This window comes from Onthophagus taurus, chromosome 1 (genome assembly GCF_036711975.1).
Source record: "Onthophagus taurus isolate NC chromosome 1, IU_Otau_3.0, whole genome shotgun sequence".
Taxonomy (NCBI): domain Eukaryota; kingdom Metazoa; phylum Arthropoda; class Insecta; order Coleoptera; family Scarabaeidae; genus Onthophagus; species Onthophagus taurus.
Genome location: NC_091966.1, coordinates 37708231 through 37726421, shown reverse-complemented (window position 1 = coordinate 37726421; position 18191 = coordinate 37708231). Strand labels below are relative to the sequence as shown.

The following is an 18191-nucleotide window of genomic DNA, read 5'->3' as shown; positions in this document are numbered from 1 at the left end:
AGCTCTAATTCATACCATACAAACACAAAATTCAGATTCTAATAGACTAGAAAAAATTAACGAATTATTAAGAACTAATCATCTTAATCCCGAAGAAAATTCTTCATTAAGAAAGCTCTGTATCGAATACAATGATATATTCTTTTTAGAAGGTGACAAACTAAGTCATACCAATGCTGTCCAACACAAAATTCCTACTACCACTTCGTTCCCTGTAAATGCCAAAACGTATAGGTATCCACACATCCATAAAGAAGAAGTAGATAGACAAATAACCAATATGTTGGATCAAAACGTAATCAAACCATCGAATTCTCCTTGGAACTCTCCACTCTGGGTTGTACCAAAGAAGATGGATGCATCTGGAAAAAAGAAATGGAGAATAGTCATAGACTACAGGAAACTTAACGAACAAACTGTAGGTGACTCATATCCGCTACCAAACATATCCGATATCCTAGATCAATTAGGTCATTCAAAATATTTTACAACAATAGACCTCACATCAGGATTTCACCAAATTCAAATGGATCCAGAAGATGCAAACAAAACCGCCTTCTCAACACCGTCAGGACACTATGAGTTCGTAAGAATGCCCTTTGGATTAAAAAACGCTCCAGCAACGTTCCAGAGGTTAATGAACAATGTATTATCGGGTCTCCAGAACGAACGCTGCTTTGTATATCTCGACGACATCGTAATCCATTCCGATACTTTAGAAAACCACAACAGAAGACTGAAGGAAGTTTTCGAACGATTACGTGAATATAATTTAAAGATTCAACCAGACAAGTGTGAATTCTTAAGACGCGAAGTAATGTATTTAGGACATCTAATCACATCTGAAGGTGTTAAACCAGATCCCAAAAAGGTCGAAGCCATAACCGATTATCCTTCCCTGAAAAACCCTAAAGATGTTAAATCGTTTCTTGGATTAGCAGGTTACTATAGAAGATTCATAGAAAACTTCAGTTCTATTGCCCAACCTCTTACCAAACTATTAAAAAAGGATACTCCTTTCCTATGGACCAGTCTACAACAGAATTCTTTTGAAAAATTAAAAAGTCTCTTAAGTTCTAAACCTATCCTACAGTATCCAGACTTCGCAGAACCTTTTTTCCTCACCACTGATGCAAGTAATTACGCAATCGGAGCAGTGTTGTCGCAAAAGAAAGATACGTCTCGCGATCTACCTATCGCATATGCAAGTCGTACACTGAATAAAGCAGAACAGAATTACTCTACGACAGAAAGAGAATTACTAGCCATTATATGGAGTGTACGTCACTACCGCCCGTATCTATATGGAAGAAAATTCTTCATCTTGACCGACCATCGTCCATTAACATGGTTATTTAATTGCAAAGATCCAAGTTCCAGATTAGTTAGATGGAGATTGTTACTAGAAGAGTATGAATACGAAATCCAATACAAACCTGGAAAAATAAATTCTAATGCTGACGCACTCAGCAGGATCGTTGCCGTCGCGACGAAAAACGAAGAAACCTACTCAGACTTTCTTAAAGCTCTGAATTCCAGACCTATTATCAATAATAATATCGTAGAATCCAATTCAGAACTCAAAATTTCCAAACAACCGATCATAATACCAATCGCCGCAGACCTAGAACAGAATAAAAATATTGAGGACGAAGATAGAACCATTCTTAGTGGAAAACGAATTAACGACATCATAAAGGTTGAAGGAAAACAATCCAAATATTACCTAATTTACAAAGAACATCATTGGCAAGCAACAGACTACAAAAGTATATACGATATCCTGATTAAATTAGAAGAAACCCTAGAAAAGGAAAAATTAACAGAAGTTAGTATGCCAAAATTTGGTGACCAGTATGATAAAATCAAGTGGAGCAAAGTCAGAACCATGATTAGGTATATATTCCATAGAAGTAAATTAAAAATTAATATTTGTTATGGAAATTTGCAAGAACCAACGATCAATGAAATACCCGAAATTTTAGAAGAATATCATTCAAGTGTAACAGCAGGTCATTCAGGATTTCACAGAACCTACAACAAAATAAAACAAAACTTTAAATGGTCTTCAATGAAGAAAGACATCCAGAATTTTATAAAGAAATGCGAATCCTGTCAACGAAACAAATTAGTTCGCAAGAAAACTAAACAACCCATGGAAATAACCACCACCAGTTCCAAACCATTCGAAAAAATTTTCATGGATGTTGTAGGACCCCTTCCTTTAACAGAAAAAGGCAATCGATTTATTATCACCCTCCAAGATGATCTTTCCAAATTCTCACAAGCATTCCCAGCACCCAATCATGAAGCTATCACAATTGCTAACCTTTTTGTCCAAAATTTTATTTGCAAATTCGGTATTCCAGAAATTTTAGTCACCGATCAAGGTAGAGATTTCACCTCTAAATTATTCAATCAAACATCAAAACTTTTCAAAATAAAGCACATAAATTGCTCAGCATATCATCCACAAAGCAACGGAGCATTAGAACGTAGTCATGCAACGTTAGCTGATTACTTAAAACACTACATTAATAAAGATCAATCTAATTGGGATGATTGGATAGAACATGCTATGTTTTCATACAACACTAACATCCATTCATCAACAAAATTTTCACCATTCGAACTTCTATTCGGAATTAAAGCTCGTCTCCCTTCAAATATTACATCAAGTCCCGAATTCAAATATTCATACGATAATTATCTAGATGATTTGAAATTCAAAATGCAAAAATCACATGAACTAGCTAAAGACAATTTGATAAAATCCAAATTTAACAATAAGACAATTTACGATAAGAAAATTAAACAAATAAAATTTGAAGTAGGCGATAATGTATTTCTTTTAAATGAAAATAGTAGAAAATTAGCCCCAAAATATAGTGGTCCTTATAAAATAATAGAAATAAATTCATCAGTCAACTGTAGCATTCTAATCAAAAATAAAAAAGTAACAGTCCACACTAACAGATTGAAACATGCGTTTGTTCCAGATCCCTAATAGTTCTCGTTTATTCTACCAACACAACGATTAACATAGTTCCTATTAGTCAATCATCAGGATTATACTTTGAGAAGTTAGGAAAAGTCCAACATTTCGACCAAACATGGGATATGGTCACCCACATAAATTTAGATACCTTTGCACAAAAATTAAACATGGTAGAAAATGCTTATCGAGACACCAGACAGCTGTGCTCGTCTTATAACCACACTATCCTTACAAACTGCAACATAACGCTAAGAGCAATTGGAGAGATTTTGCCAAAAATTAAACAATTACAGCTTTCAATCACTTCAATGTTAGAACGACCTCGATTTAAACGCGGTCTTGTCAATGGTGTAGGTTTAATATTTAAAGAATTATTTGGTACATTAGATAGCCGTGATGCAGAATTTTATGAGAATAACATTAACAAAATTCAAAAAGACGAAAGTCATCTCGCAGGATTACTAAAAGAACAAATTCAAGTTGTAAGTAGTACCATTCGAAATTTTAATTCGTCACTTACCAACGTTAACCTAAACAATAAAATATTTAACGAAAACTTTGAAAACTTTAAAAAATCACTTTCGGATCAAGAATTTAAATATTTTAACTTGGAATTGAGACAACAAATAGATGAACATCTTTCTCGACTATCATTAGTAATCAATGAACTGAACACCGAATATTCTACAATAATAAACGCATATCTATTTTCCAAGTCAGACATAATCCACCCTTCTATAATCTCCGTTGAACAATATATTCACGAACTATCCAAGGCGCTAATCCATTTGCCACCATCTACTCAATTTGTAAGAAGCATCGAACTTCACAACGTTAAAGACCTTATGTCAGTGTCATCAATCAAAAGTTATGCCACTTCTAATTTATTTATTTTCAAGATATCCAACCCTTTGGTTACCCAAGATTCATTTGAATTATTCAAATTAATTCCACTACCGATGAAAAACAACCTCAACGAGTTTCTTTTTATATTACCATTGGTAAAATATTTATCAGTGACAAATTCTAAAACAAACTACGTCACGATTGACGATCTTAGTGGATGTAAAGCCATTGAATTAGAACATTATATCTGTTTTCAAACAAATCCTACAAAATTCACAAGAACATCAAATCTCTGTTCAGTGCAATTATTATTCCATTCCAATCAAATACCCGAATCCTGTGACATAAGAAAGACAAAATTTAAAAGCGAGATATTCCACCCTCTACATACGCAGAATAGTTGGTTATTTGTAACGCCTAACCGCATTGATGCAACTTTAAATTGCAAAACTGAATCCCCTCGCGATTTCCCTATCGAAGGTACAGGAATAATTACCTTACCACCAAAGTGTCGACTCTTTACGAATTCAGCAGTTTTAAAACCCATTAACAAAAATTTAACTTCCGGAACTACCCTTGATATAACATTCCCAAGCTTTAATATTTTAGAAGATCACTATTCAAAACAAAATATTAAAAACACATCCCCAGAAATTACACCCCTACATATCAATAACTTAGATATAGAAAGTTTAGATATCGTAAACCACAAACTCTTCCAAATATCAGATAAAATTGACGATGTCGAATCATTTAATATCTTACAAAATTCATATTTTGTTTATTTCTTAATGACAACGTTAAAATTTATAGGACTGTATGTTCTATATAAAATTTACAAACATATTAAATCTAAGTATAGAAACCGTAAAGGAAAACCCATATTGCCATGTATAACTGCTAAACAACATAGTGAAGTGATTGACCATGACCCTGAAGATATCGAATTACCGGAAACAAGCCAATCTCCGTTACGTAGGAGCACCAGAATTGCAAAACTAAAAAGTTAAAAAAATATTTCATAATTTTGCGTATATATATATATATATATATCTAAATTTAATTAAATGTAAGCCGTTTTACTACGATAGGTTAAGAATTTTATTTTAAGACAAAAAAATATATAAGTATATATTTTTCTCTAAGGGGGAAGGTGTAATGTATCTGTAATACAATTGTAATATAACTATAATGTAATAACAATCATTATCTTGTTATAACTTCAAATAATAATCTAATTAAGAAATTTAAGATTAAAATAGAGTAACCATAAGTAGATAACTAAGAAAACATCCGTTAAATGTCATTTAAATATCAAGAACAAACAATTGATCACCAAAAGACGAAAACAATTAAGAACGAACTTTGGTAATTCTCGTTACTTAATGATTATTCTAATCGTTTCGACTTAATATAAAAGATCACGAAATTTGTAAAACCGTATTATTAACAGTATCAAACTACAACCGAAAAGATCACCATACTCTGTACTAACCCCTTCGCCTGGAGAAAATAAAGATAGTCAAGTAAGAAAATTGTGTTTATCTTCCTACGACGACGTTCGACCGGACGACATCTTGAAACTCAGCCGTACATTACACCTATTTTTGAAGAAGTTATTTATCATAATGTCACAAAAAGCTTAATTTTTGATGAATTTTTATCTACTTATTGATTTGATCACCTAGAACATTTTTATCTTAATTTTGGTAATAATTTCATACATTTTATTGGAAACTGCATACTTTTTAGTGCATATCCTGAAAATTTCATCATTCCAACTCGATTTCTTTAAAAGTTATGATGTTTTGTTAACTCAAATGCTTGTTTTTGAATATTTTTCAATTTAACTAACAGTATCTTCTTTAAATTAATTTTAATAATGATTTCGCCCATTTTATCAGAATCTAGACTCTTTTTACTGTAATTAAGGAAAATATTATGATTTCAAACCAATTTTTGAAAAAGTTATGGATGTTTATGCCACAAAAATCTCATTTTTAATGAATTTTTATCTGCTTATTGATTTGATCACCCAGAATAATTTCATCTCAATTTTGGCAATAATTTCAAACATTTTATAGAAATCTGCTTACTTTTTTAGGTAATTCCTGAAAATTTCATCATTTCAACTCGATTTATTAAAAAGTTATGATGTTTTCTTGACTCAAATAGCTTATTTTTAGATATCTTTCAATTTAATTACTTGTATCTTCTTTAAATTAATTTTAATAATGATTTTGCACGTTTCATCAGAATCCACACGCTTTTCACTATAATTTAGGACAACATTATGATTTCAAACCAATCTTTAAAGAAGTTGTGGATGTTTATGCTACAAAAATTTCATTTTTTATGAATTTTCGAAATTGAGTTCACCTAGCTATCGTCTTATTTGCCTCTTATCTGTTTTGTTTGCAAGATAAGTATGAAAATACTTATCTTGCTTATTTACTAATTTTACTAAATTTGTATTAGTTTGTACTTGTTTCAATGCTTTCATACATCATTTTTCACACATCATATCTTTCACATCACTTTTTACATATTCTTACTTACACCATCACTTTGGTCCAACAAAAATGTGCTCTATGTTAGTTATAAAAACCATGTTTTGGCAAAAAGTGATGTTTTAATTTTTTATTTAAATTGGAATTACTTAAAGAAATAGTTTGAAATCAGCAATCTTAAGAATTCGTTTTGATAATGCAGTTCCGGTCGATAACATTAAAGCTCCCTAATAAAAATTTAAATAATCTACATTCCTAAAGATAAAAACCGTAATAATTCACACCAAAGGAATTAAATTAACTCATTGCATTGTTCGTGTATTGCATATTTTAAGTATGATTACATATTAATTTATTGATAACCAATTAAGAATTCCGTGATTATTAATGTTACAAGAATCTTAAATTAAAATTATAAAATTCAAATTATTCGACTTTAGTGAGTTCTTATTTAGAAATCTTTTCTAAAATTATTCCTTAAAAACGTCGTAAAACATATGTTTACAACATTCCATTATAAGTTAATTCCACATCTTTTCACGTCACCAAGAACGACAGCGCTCCTACAAAAAAAAGGTACAAGAAACAATGGGTGTCTTCCACCTCTTATAAATTATTCGTTCGGTCTGAGTCCCAATGCGGATTCGAAAAAATAAATAATATGAAAAATAAAAATTGAAGTTTCTAGTGGGACTTTCTAAACCAGCAACAACCATCGAACCGTGCAAGAGACGCAAAATATCGCACGCGAACGCTTCGCTAGCAGATTTCGATCGAGTTTAACCGGACATTGCGCCAGCAGATTCTACATTGCAAAACGTCAGCAAGTCATCATAGATTTTTACTCTCGAACATAACATCAAATTTTAACATAATTAATTGTTGCAGGAATAATAAAAGAGAATATCATCAGATCGTCCAGAAAGACATTTAAAATTCCTTAATCTTAATTTGAACGCTATTACCGTGGGTGGCGCTAATAAAAGACACGGTTAATTATAGCGACTAATTACAACAAGACACGATGACACACTTTTTGCACTGTTCTTTTACTGTGGTATATATTTTGTTCCCGCTAGTAAGTTCTTTTCTTTTCTCCCGAAAGGTTCTCACAATTAATCTAATACCGTCGACTTGAGTTTTCTCACACACTTATATACGTATGTTTAAAAAAACTCTTCCAGTAAACTGCTTTTCTTTCTAGAAAAAAAAAACATTCTCAACCTATTTTTATTTTCATTTTAATTCCAAGTTTTTCTTAATTAAAAATAATTTAATATCAACAAAAATGGTGTTTCTTTTTCTTCCATGTCTTGAGCCAAACCCACTCTTCTTCCAGTCTCACAGTTCACTTGAGCGTGTAATTAGATGCGAGCACGTGAGGACAACGGTTCCTTGTGACGAATGAAACGGGAACGTGTACAAGTTCGACAAAGTTTTCGTATAAGTAAACAACGGTCTCGTCGAACTCTTTTTACACGGCGTTAATTTCAATTCGACCTTTCGTTCGATGCCGGGGTCAACACCCATGACAATAGGGGTTCGTGAATTAATGCAGACTATCAATATAGTCGAAAAAGAGTCTACGACGCAAGATATGGCTCACACTAATGGATCTAATTGTTTGACAATGCCGTCCTTTTGTTCCCACGCTGTTATACTCTACACGAGAGAAGACACACACATCTGTTGAACACAACAAGTGGCATGTTCTGAACGATCGTCGACGTCGCGTGGCCCCACTAGGCGTCTACGTCACATAAAAGTTTGTTCATGTACGATCATGTGTTTGAATAAAGCCGAGATAACAATTTGAATCAAATTAGATATGTTTTGTTAAGAACTGTTATCGTAAAAACATCGTGAGAGAATCAAGATGTCTTTTTCATTCTATTGAGAAATACTGTTGAAAGAAATATTATAGCAAGAGGATTGAAGCAATTAAATCGCAACAACTAATTAGAAATCCACTATAATAAATGAGTAAGATAGAGTAAGATGGCGAGAGTAGTTAGAAGTGAGTGGACTCTCTGAAGAACTGGATTGACGAGTCATTGGCCGAAAGAGCAAAAACAATGTCCACTCATTACATGGCACACCTAACATCCGGCGAACGCTTCTCGATGGTGCGAAACGCCATGTGCGTTCTTCTGCAAGAATTGCCAAGATTGAGATATCCCCCACAGAACGAGAGTGCACGTTGAGGATGGACCACTTAGATTATAACCACACTATCCGATTAAGCTCCGTAAACGAGATAAACGAACGCAGTACGCATTGCACTGAATATTAAAATCAGATAATGTGCACATGTGTTTTTACGCTTTTAAGATCAACGCCGGAAGTAGAACCCTACCGGAAGTTTCTTCTCAAGACATAAAAGTTTCGAGAGGCTTTAAAGAGGGAGGAACGATGAAAAATTCTTTTAAAGTAATTATGCTGAAAATAATTCTCTTATTAAAGAGAAAATCTTGAAATTATGAAAAAAATCAATATTATATTTTCTTTGTTGTCGTAAATAAATTCATAAAATTTCATTGTTCCAAATAATTTATGTAAAAAGTTATAAATTTTGTATGCTTCAATGGATATTTTTAGATTTAGTTACCACGAATTTTTTATGTTAATTTTAATGATGATTTGGCATTTTTCATCGAAATCTACACTCTTTTTACTGCTAATAAGTAAAATATTATGATTTCAAAGCAATTTTTAAACAAATTATATCACAAAAATCTTAATTTTTGATGAATTTTGCTATTTTTTTTATTTGACCACCCAGAACATTTTCATCTCAATTTTGGTAATAATTTCATACATTTTATTTGAAACTGGATACTTTTTAATGCATATCCTGTAAATTTCATCATTCCAACTCGATTTCTTTAAAAGTTATGATGTTTTCTTGACTCAAATAGCTTATTTTTGGGTATCTTTCAATTTAACTACTTGTATTTTCTTTAAATTAATTTTAATAATGATTTCGCACGTTTCATCAGAATCCACACCCTTTTTAGTATAATTTAGGACAATATTATAATTTCAAACCAATTTTTGAAGAAGTTATTTATCTTAATGTCACAAAAAGCTTAATTTTTGATGAATTTTTATCTACTTATTGATTTGATCACCTAGAACATTTTTATCTTAATTTTGGTAATAATTTCATATATTTTATTTGAAACTGCATACTTTTTAATGCATATCCTGAAAATTTCATCATTCTAACTAGATTTCTTTAAAAGTTATGATGTTTTCTTAACTCAAATAGCTTGTTTTTGGATATTTTTCAATTTAACTAATAGTATCTTCTTTAAATTAATTTTAATAATGATTTCGCCCATTTCATCAGAATCTAGACTCTTTTTGCTGTAATTAAGGAAAATATTATGATTTCAAACCAATTTTTGAAAAAGTTATGGATGTTTATGCCACAAAAATATCATTTTTAATGAATTTTTATCTGCTTATTGATTTGATCACCCAGAATAATTTCATCTCAATTTTGGCAATAATTTCAAACATTTTATAGAAATCTGCTTACTTTTTTAGGTAATTCCTGAAAATTTCATCATTTCAACTCGATTTATTAAAAAGTTATGATGTTTTCTTGACTCAAATAGCTTATTTTTAGATATCTTTCAATTTAATTACTTGTATCTTCTTTAAATTAATTTTAATAATGATTTTGCACGTTTCATCAGAATCCACACGCTTTTCACTATAATTTAGGACAACATTATGATTTCAAACCAATCTTTGAAGAAGTTGTGGATGTTTATGCTACAAAAATTTCATTTTTTATGAATTTTCGAAAATTGGGTTCACCTAGCTATCGTCTTATTTACCTCTTATCTGTTTTGTTTGCAAGATAAGTATGAAAATACTTATCTTGCAAAAGTATGCCACTTATCTTGCTAATTTACTAATTTTACTAAATTTGTATTAGTTTAGTTTTAGCAAGGTTTTTAACTCCATCCACCATAAACTTCTTGTTTCAATGCTTTCATATATCATTTTTCACACATCATATCTTTCACATCACTTTTTACATATTCTTACTTACACCATCACTTTGGTCCAACAAAAATGTGCTTTATGTTAGTTATAAAAATAGTGTTTTGGCAAAAAGTGATGTTTTAATTTTTTATTTAAAGTGGAATTACTTAAAGAAATAGTTTGAAATCAGCAATCTTAAGAATTCGTTTTGATAATGTAGTTCCGGTTGATAACATTAAAACTCCCTAATAAAAATTTAAATAATCTACATTTATATCGTTTCAATCCAATTTTTGAAGAAGTTATGGAACTTTATGTCAGAAAAAACCTCATTTTTGACGAATTTTTATATATTTTTATTTGACCACCCAGAACATTTTCATCTCAATTTTGGTAATAATTTCATATATTTTATTTGAAACTACATACTTTTTAGTGCATATCCTGAAAATTCCGACATTCTAACTCGATTTCTTTAAAAGTTATGATGTTTCCTTGACTCAAATAGCTTATTTTTGGGTATCTTTCAATTTAACTACTTGTATTTTCTTTAAATTAATTTTAATAATGATTTTGCACGTTTCATCAGAATCCACACCCTTTTTAGTATAATTTAGGACAATATTATAATTTCAAACCAATTTTTGAAGAAGTTATTTATCTTAATGTCACAAAAAGCTTAATTTTTGATGAATTTTTATCTACTTATTGATTTGATCACCTAGAACATTTTTATCTTAATTTTGGTAATAATTTCATACATTTTATTGGAAACTGCATACTTTTTAGTGCATATTCTGAAAATTTCATCATTCCAACTCGATTTCTTTAAAAGTTATGATGTTTTCTTGACTCAAATAGTTTATTTTTGGATATCTTTCAATTTAACTACTTGTATCTTCTTTAAATTAATTTTAATAATGATTTCGCATGCTTCATCAGAATCCATACCCTTTTTAGTATAATTTAGGACAATATTATGATTTCAAACCTATTTTTGAAGAAATTATTTATCTTAATGTCACAAAAAGCTTAATTTTTGATGAATTTTTATCTACTTATTGATTTTATCACCTAGAACATTTTCATCTCAATTTTGGTATTAATTTCATACATTTTATTTGAAACTGCATACTTTTTAGTGCATATCGTGAAAATTTCATCATTTCAACTAGATTTCTTTAAAAGTTATGATGTTTTCTTGACTCAAATAGCTTATTTTTGGGTATCTTTCAATTTAACTACTTGTATTTTCTTTAAATTAATTTTAATAATGATTTCGCACGTTTCATCAGAATCCACACCCTTTTTAGTATAATTTAGGACAATATTATAATTTCAAACCAATTTTTGAAGAAGTTATTTATCTTAATGTCACAAAAAGCTTAATTTTTGATGAATTTTTATCTACTTATTGATTTGATCACCTAGAACATTTTTATCTTAATTTTGGTAATAATGTCATACATTTTATTGGAAACTGCATACTTTTTAGTGCATATCCTGAAAATTTCATCATTCCAACTCGATTTCTTTAAAAGTTATGATGTTTTGTTAACTCAAATGCTTGTTTTTGGATATTTTTCAATTTAACTAACAGTATCTTCTTTAAATTAATTTTAATAATGGTTTCGCCCAGTTCATCAAAATCTAGACTCTTTTTACTGTAATTAAGGAAAATATTATGATTTCAAACCAATTTTTGAAAAAGTTATGGATGTTTATGCCACAAAAATCTCATTTTTAATGAATTTTTATCTGCTTATTGATTTAATCACCCGGAATAATTTCATCTCAATTTTGGCAATAATTTCAAACATTTTATAGAAATCTGCTTACTTTTTTAGGTAATTCCTGAAAATTTCATCATTTCAACTCGATTTATTAAAAAGTTATGATGTTTTTTTGACTCAAATAGCTTATTTTTAGATATCTTTCAATTTAATTACTTGCATCTTCTTTAAATTAATTTTAATAATGATTTTGCACGTTTCATCAGAATCCACACGCTTTTCACTATAATTTAGGACAACATTATGATTTCAAACCAATCTTTGAAGAAGTTGTGGATGTTTATGTTACAAAAATTCCATTTTTTATGAATTTTCGAAAATTGGGTTCACCTAGCTATCGTCTTATTTGCCTCTTATCTGTTTTGTTTGCAAGATAAGTATGAAAATACTTATCTTGCTTATTTACTAATTTTACTAAATTTGTATTAGTTTGTACTTGTTTCAATGCTTTCACACATCATATCTTTCACATCACTTTTTACATATTCTTACTTACACCATCACTTTGGTCCAACAAAAATGTGCTTTATGTTAGTTATAAAAACCATTTTTTGGTAAAAAGTGATGTTTTAATTTTTTATTTAAACTGGAATTACTTAAAGAAATAGTTTGAAATCAGCAATCTTAAGAATTCGGTTTGATAATGCAGTTCCGGTCGATAACATTAAAGCTCCCTAATAAAAATTTAAATAATCTACATTCCTAAAGATAAAAACAGTAATAATTCACACCAAAGGAATTAAATTAACTCATTGCATTGTTCGTGTATTGCATATTTTAAGTATGATTACATATTCATTTATTGATAACCAATTAAGAATTCCGTGATTATTAATGTTACAAGAATCTTAAATTAAAATTATAAAATTAAAATTATTCGACTTTAGTGAGTTCTTATTTAGAAATCTTTTTTAAAATTATTCCTTAAAAACGTCGTAAAACATATGTTTACAACATTCCATTATAAGTTAATTCCACATCTTTTCACGTCACCAAGAACGACAGCGCTCCTACAAAAAAAAGGTACAAGAAACAATGGGTGTCTTCCACCTCTTATAAATTATTCGTTCGGTCTGAGTCCCAATGCGGATTCGAAAAAATAAATAATATGAAAAATAAAAATTGAAGTTTCTAGTGGGACTTTCTAAACCAGCAACAACCATCGAACCGTGCAAGAGACGCAAAATATCGCACGCGAACGCTTCGCTAGCAGATTTCGATCGAGTTTAACCGGACATTGCGCCAGCAGATTCTACATTGCAAAACGTCAGCAAGTCATCATAGATTTTTACTCTCGAACATAACATCAAATTTTAACATAATTAATTGTTGCAGGAATAATAAAAGAGAATATCATCAGATCGTCCAGAAAGACATTTAAAATTCCTTAATCTTAATTTGAACGCTATTACCGTGGGTGGCGCTAATAAAAGACACGGTTAATTATAGCGACTAATTACAACAAGACACGATGACACACTTTTTGCACTGTTCTTTTACTGTGGTATATATTTTGTTCCCGCTAGTAAGTTCTTTTCTTTTCTCCCGAAAGGTTCTCACAATTAATCTAATACCGTCGACTTGAGTTTTCTCACACACTTATATACGTATGTTTAAAAAAACTCTTCCAGTAAACTGCTTTTCTTTCTAGAAAAAAAAAACATTCTCAACCTATTTTTATTTTCATTTTAATTCCAAGTTTTTCTTAATTAAAAATAATTTAATATCAACAAAAATGGTGTTTCTTTTTCTTCCATGTCTTGAGCCAAACCCACTCTTCTTCCAGTCTCACAGTTCACTTGAGCGTGTAATTAGATGCGAGCACGTGAGGACAACGGTTCCTTGTGACGAATGAAACGGGAACGTGTACAAGTTCGACAAAGTTTTCGTATAAGTAAACAACGGTCTCGTCGAACTCTTTTTACACGGCGTTAATTTCAATTCGACCTTTCGTTCGATGCCGGGGTCAACACCCATGACAATAGGGGTTCGTGAATTAATGCAGACTATCAATATAGTCGAAAAAGAGTCTACGACGCAAGATATGGCTCACACTAATGGATCTAATTGTTTGACAATGCCGTCCTTTTGTTCCCACGCTGTTATACTCTACACGAGAGAAGACACACACATCTGTTGAACACAACAAGTGGCATGTTCTGAACGATCGTCGACGTCGCGTGGCCCCACTAGGCGTCTACGTCACATAAAAGTTTGTTCATGTACGATCATGTGTTTGAATAAAGCCGAGATAACAATTTGAATCAAATTAGATATGTTTTGTTAAGAACTGTTATCGTAAAAACATCGTGAGAGAATCAAGATGTCTTTTTCATTCTATTGAGAAATACTGTTGAAAGAAATATTATAGCAAGAGGATTGAAGCAATTAAATCGCAACAACTAATTAGAAATCCACTATAATAAATGAGTAAGATAGAGTAAGATGGCGAGAGTAGTTAGAAGTGAGTGGACTCTCTGAAGAACTGGATTGACGAGTCATTGGCCGAAAGAGCAAAAACAATGTCCACTCATTACATGGCACACCTAACATCCGGCGAACGCTTCTCGATGGTGCGAAACGCCATGTGCGTTCTTCTGCAAGAATTGCCAAGATTGAGATATCCCCCACAGAACGAGAGTGCACGTTGAGGATGGACCACTTAGATTATAACCACACTATCCGATTAAGCTCCGTAAACGAGATAAACGAACGCAGTACGCATTGCACTGAATATTAAAATCAGATAATGTGCACATGTGTTTTTACGCTTTTAAGATCAACGCCGGAAGTAGAACCCTACCGGAAGTTTCTTCTCAAGACATAAAAGTTTCGAGAGGCTTTAAAGAGGGAGGAACGATGAAAAATTCTTTTAAAGTAATTATGCTGAAAATAATTCTCTTATTAAAGAGAAAATCTTGAAATTATGAAAAAAATCAATATTATATTTTCTTTGTTGTCGTAAATAAATTCATAAAATTTCATTGTTCCAAATAATTTATGTAAAAAGTTATAAATTTTGTATGCTTCAATGGATATTTTTAGATTTAGTTACCACGAATTTTTTATGTTAATTTTAATGATGATTTGGCATTTTTCATCGAAATCTACACTCTTTTTACTGCTAATAAGTAAAATATTATGATTTCAAAGCAATTTTTAAACAAATTATATCACAAAAATCTTAATTTTTGATGAATTTTGCTATTTTTTTTATTTGACCACCCAGAACATTTTCATCTCAATTTTGGTAATAATTTCATACATTTTATTTGAAACTGGATACTTTTTAATGCATATCCTGTAAATTTCATCATTCCAACTCGATTTCTTTAAAAGTTATGATGTTTTCTTGACTCAAATAGCTTATTTTTGAATCTCTTTCAATTTAACTACTTGTATCTTCTTTAAATTAATTTTAATAATGATTTCGCACGTTTCATCACAATCCACACTCTTTTTAGCATAATTTAGGACAATATTACGATTTCAAACCAATTTTTGAGGAATTTTTGTCTTAATTTTTGAAAGCTTAATTTTTGATGAATTTTTATCTACTTATTGATTTGATCACCTAGAACATTTTCATCTCAATTTTGATAATAATTTCATACATTTTATTTGAAACTGCATACTTTTAGTGCATATCCTGAAAATTTCATCATTCCAACTAGATTTCTTTAAAAGTTATGATGTTTTCTTGACTCAAATAATTTATCTTTGGATATCTTTCCATTTAACTACTTGTATTTTATTTAAATTAATTTTAATAATGATTTCGCACGTTTCATCAGAATCCACACTCTTTTTAACATAATTTAGGACAATATTACGATTTTAAACTAATTTTTGAAGAAGTTATTTATCTTAATGTCACAGAAAGCTTAATTTTTGATGAATTTTTATCTACTTATTGATTTGATCACCTAGAACATTTTCATCTCAATTTTGATAATAATTTCATACATTTTATTTGAAACTGCATACTTTTTAATGCATATCCTGACATTTACATCATTCCAACTAGATTTCTTTAAAAGTTATGATGTTTTCTTGACTCAAATAGCTCATTTTTGGATATCTTTCAATTCACTACTTGTATCCTCCTTAAATTAATTTTAATAATGATTTCGCACGTTTCATCAGAATCCACACTCTTTTTAGTATAATTTAGGACAATATTATGATTTCAAACCAATTTTTGAAGAAGTTATTTATCTTAATGTCACAAAAAGCTTAATTTTTGATGAATTTTTATCTACTTATTGATTTGATCACCTAGAACATTTTCATCTTAATTTTGGTAATAATTTCATACATTTTATTTGAAACTGCATACTTTTTAGTGCATATCGTGAAAATTTCATCATTCCAACTCGATTTCTTTAAAAGTTATGATGTTTTCTTTACTCAAATAGCTTATTTTTGGATATCTTTCAATTTAACTACTTGTATCTTCTTTAAATTAATTTTAATAATGATTTCGCACGTTTCATCAGAATCCGCACTCGTTTTAGTATAATTTAGGACAATATTATAATTTCAAACCAATTTTTGAAGAAGTTATTTATCTTAATGTCACAAAAAGCATAATTTTTGATGAATTTTTATCTACTTATTGATTTGATCATCTAGAACATTTTCATCTCAATTTTGATAATAATTTCATAAATTTTATTTGAAACTGCATACTTTTTAGGGCATATCCTGAACATTCCATCATTCCAACTAGATTTCTTTAAAAGTTATGATGTTTTCTTGTCTCAAATAGCTTATCTTTGGATATCTTTCCATTTAACTACTTGTATCTTCTTTAAATTAATTTTAATAATAATTTCGCACATTTCATCAGAATCTACACTCTTTTTACTGTAATTAAGGAAAATATTATGATTTCAAAGCAATTTTTGAAGAAGTTATGGATGTTTATGTTATCATTTTTGATGATTGATTTCAATTTCTATTTATTGATTTGATCACCCAGAACATTTTCATCTCAATTTTGATCTTTTCCCAGAATTTTTTGGACTTAATTTTATTGTAATTCTAAAAGATTTGGTATAAATAAGTATGGTTCATTTATAAGTTAATTTATGATGTAAAAAGGTTTCAAATTAGATGTTAATAGCAGCTTTTAAACGTAGTTTGAATACAAACAGGAGGAGAAATCTTGCATTGAATAGTACCCTCATTAATATATAAGCGTTACTAAGCTTATATGACTGCAAGAAGTCATGCGTCAAGCGGTACACGTGAAAGGGAATGAAGGCGTATGAATAGAGAATAGAGAGACGTGTAACGACTTAATACTCGACGGTGAAGAAAATAAACAAAGCTAATTGAGAATAAGAAGACAAGATCTGAAGAAAGAGAAAGGGCTAAACCATTTGATCTTCACTTAACATCTCTAATATGGAGCCGTAACAATGCTCATCACGTTATCCACGTCTGCTTATTACCTGCAGCAGGTTTTACTGTGAGAATGGACCACTGCGGCAGCAAAACGCCACTCGAGATGGTCTTGCGGCATGGGACTGAGCGTGGGATCGAGGAGGAGAGCCGCGTGCAAACGAAATCCAAGGCCGCAGTCAGGATCTTTTTTATTCGACCGAAGCCGAATCTGCGTCCTTATGGTGTGCATCAGGAGGTTGATGGTCGTAAAAAACGCAAGAAGCGCCGCTCTTTACCTGATCTGTATGCCGACCTTATGGTCGTGTTAATCTCTTTTCCACAACACAAGATGTAATGCGATACCAAGAGACGCTATTGTTTTGCGATTCGATAGCCCCTTAATAGTTGTTTTGTCTTAACACATTTCAATGGTTCGTTGTTAATTTGGCGACGTAAAAAAGATATCGGGTTGGGAATGTGTGGTTAAATTATACTTGCAAACGATAATAACGATTAAAATCGTTTCATCATCATTGCATATTCTCCGTTTGTTACCACATTAAAGTATCGTTTCACAACCATAATTTCTTAATTACTCGGAATAACCAAAGAAATATTCTAACGACCCAAAATTTATTGTCTTCACACATAGTA

At 30.4% G+C, this 18191-nt stretch overlaps 1 protein-coding gene across 1 annotated transcript in view; it reads left to right on the top strand.

Moving 5' to 3' along the window:
• The window catches only part of LOC111421879 (epidermal growth factor receptor), a 131645-nt gene that overhangs the window by 7873 nt on the left and 105581 nt on the right, over positions 1-18191 (top strand). The window lies entirely within an intron of this gene.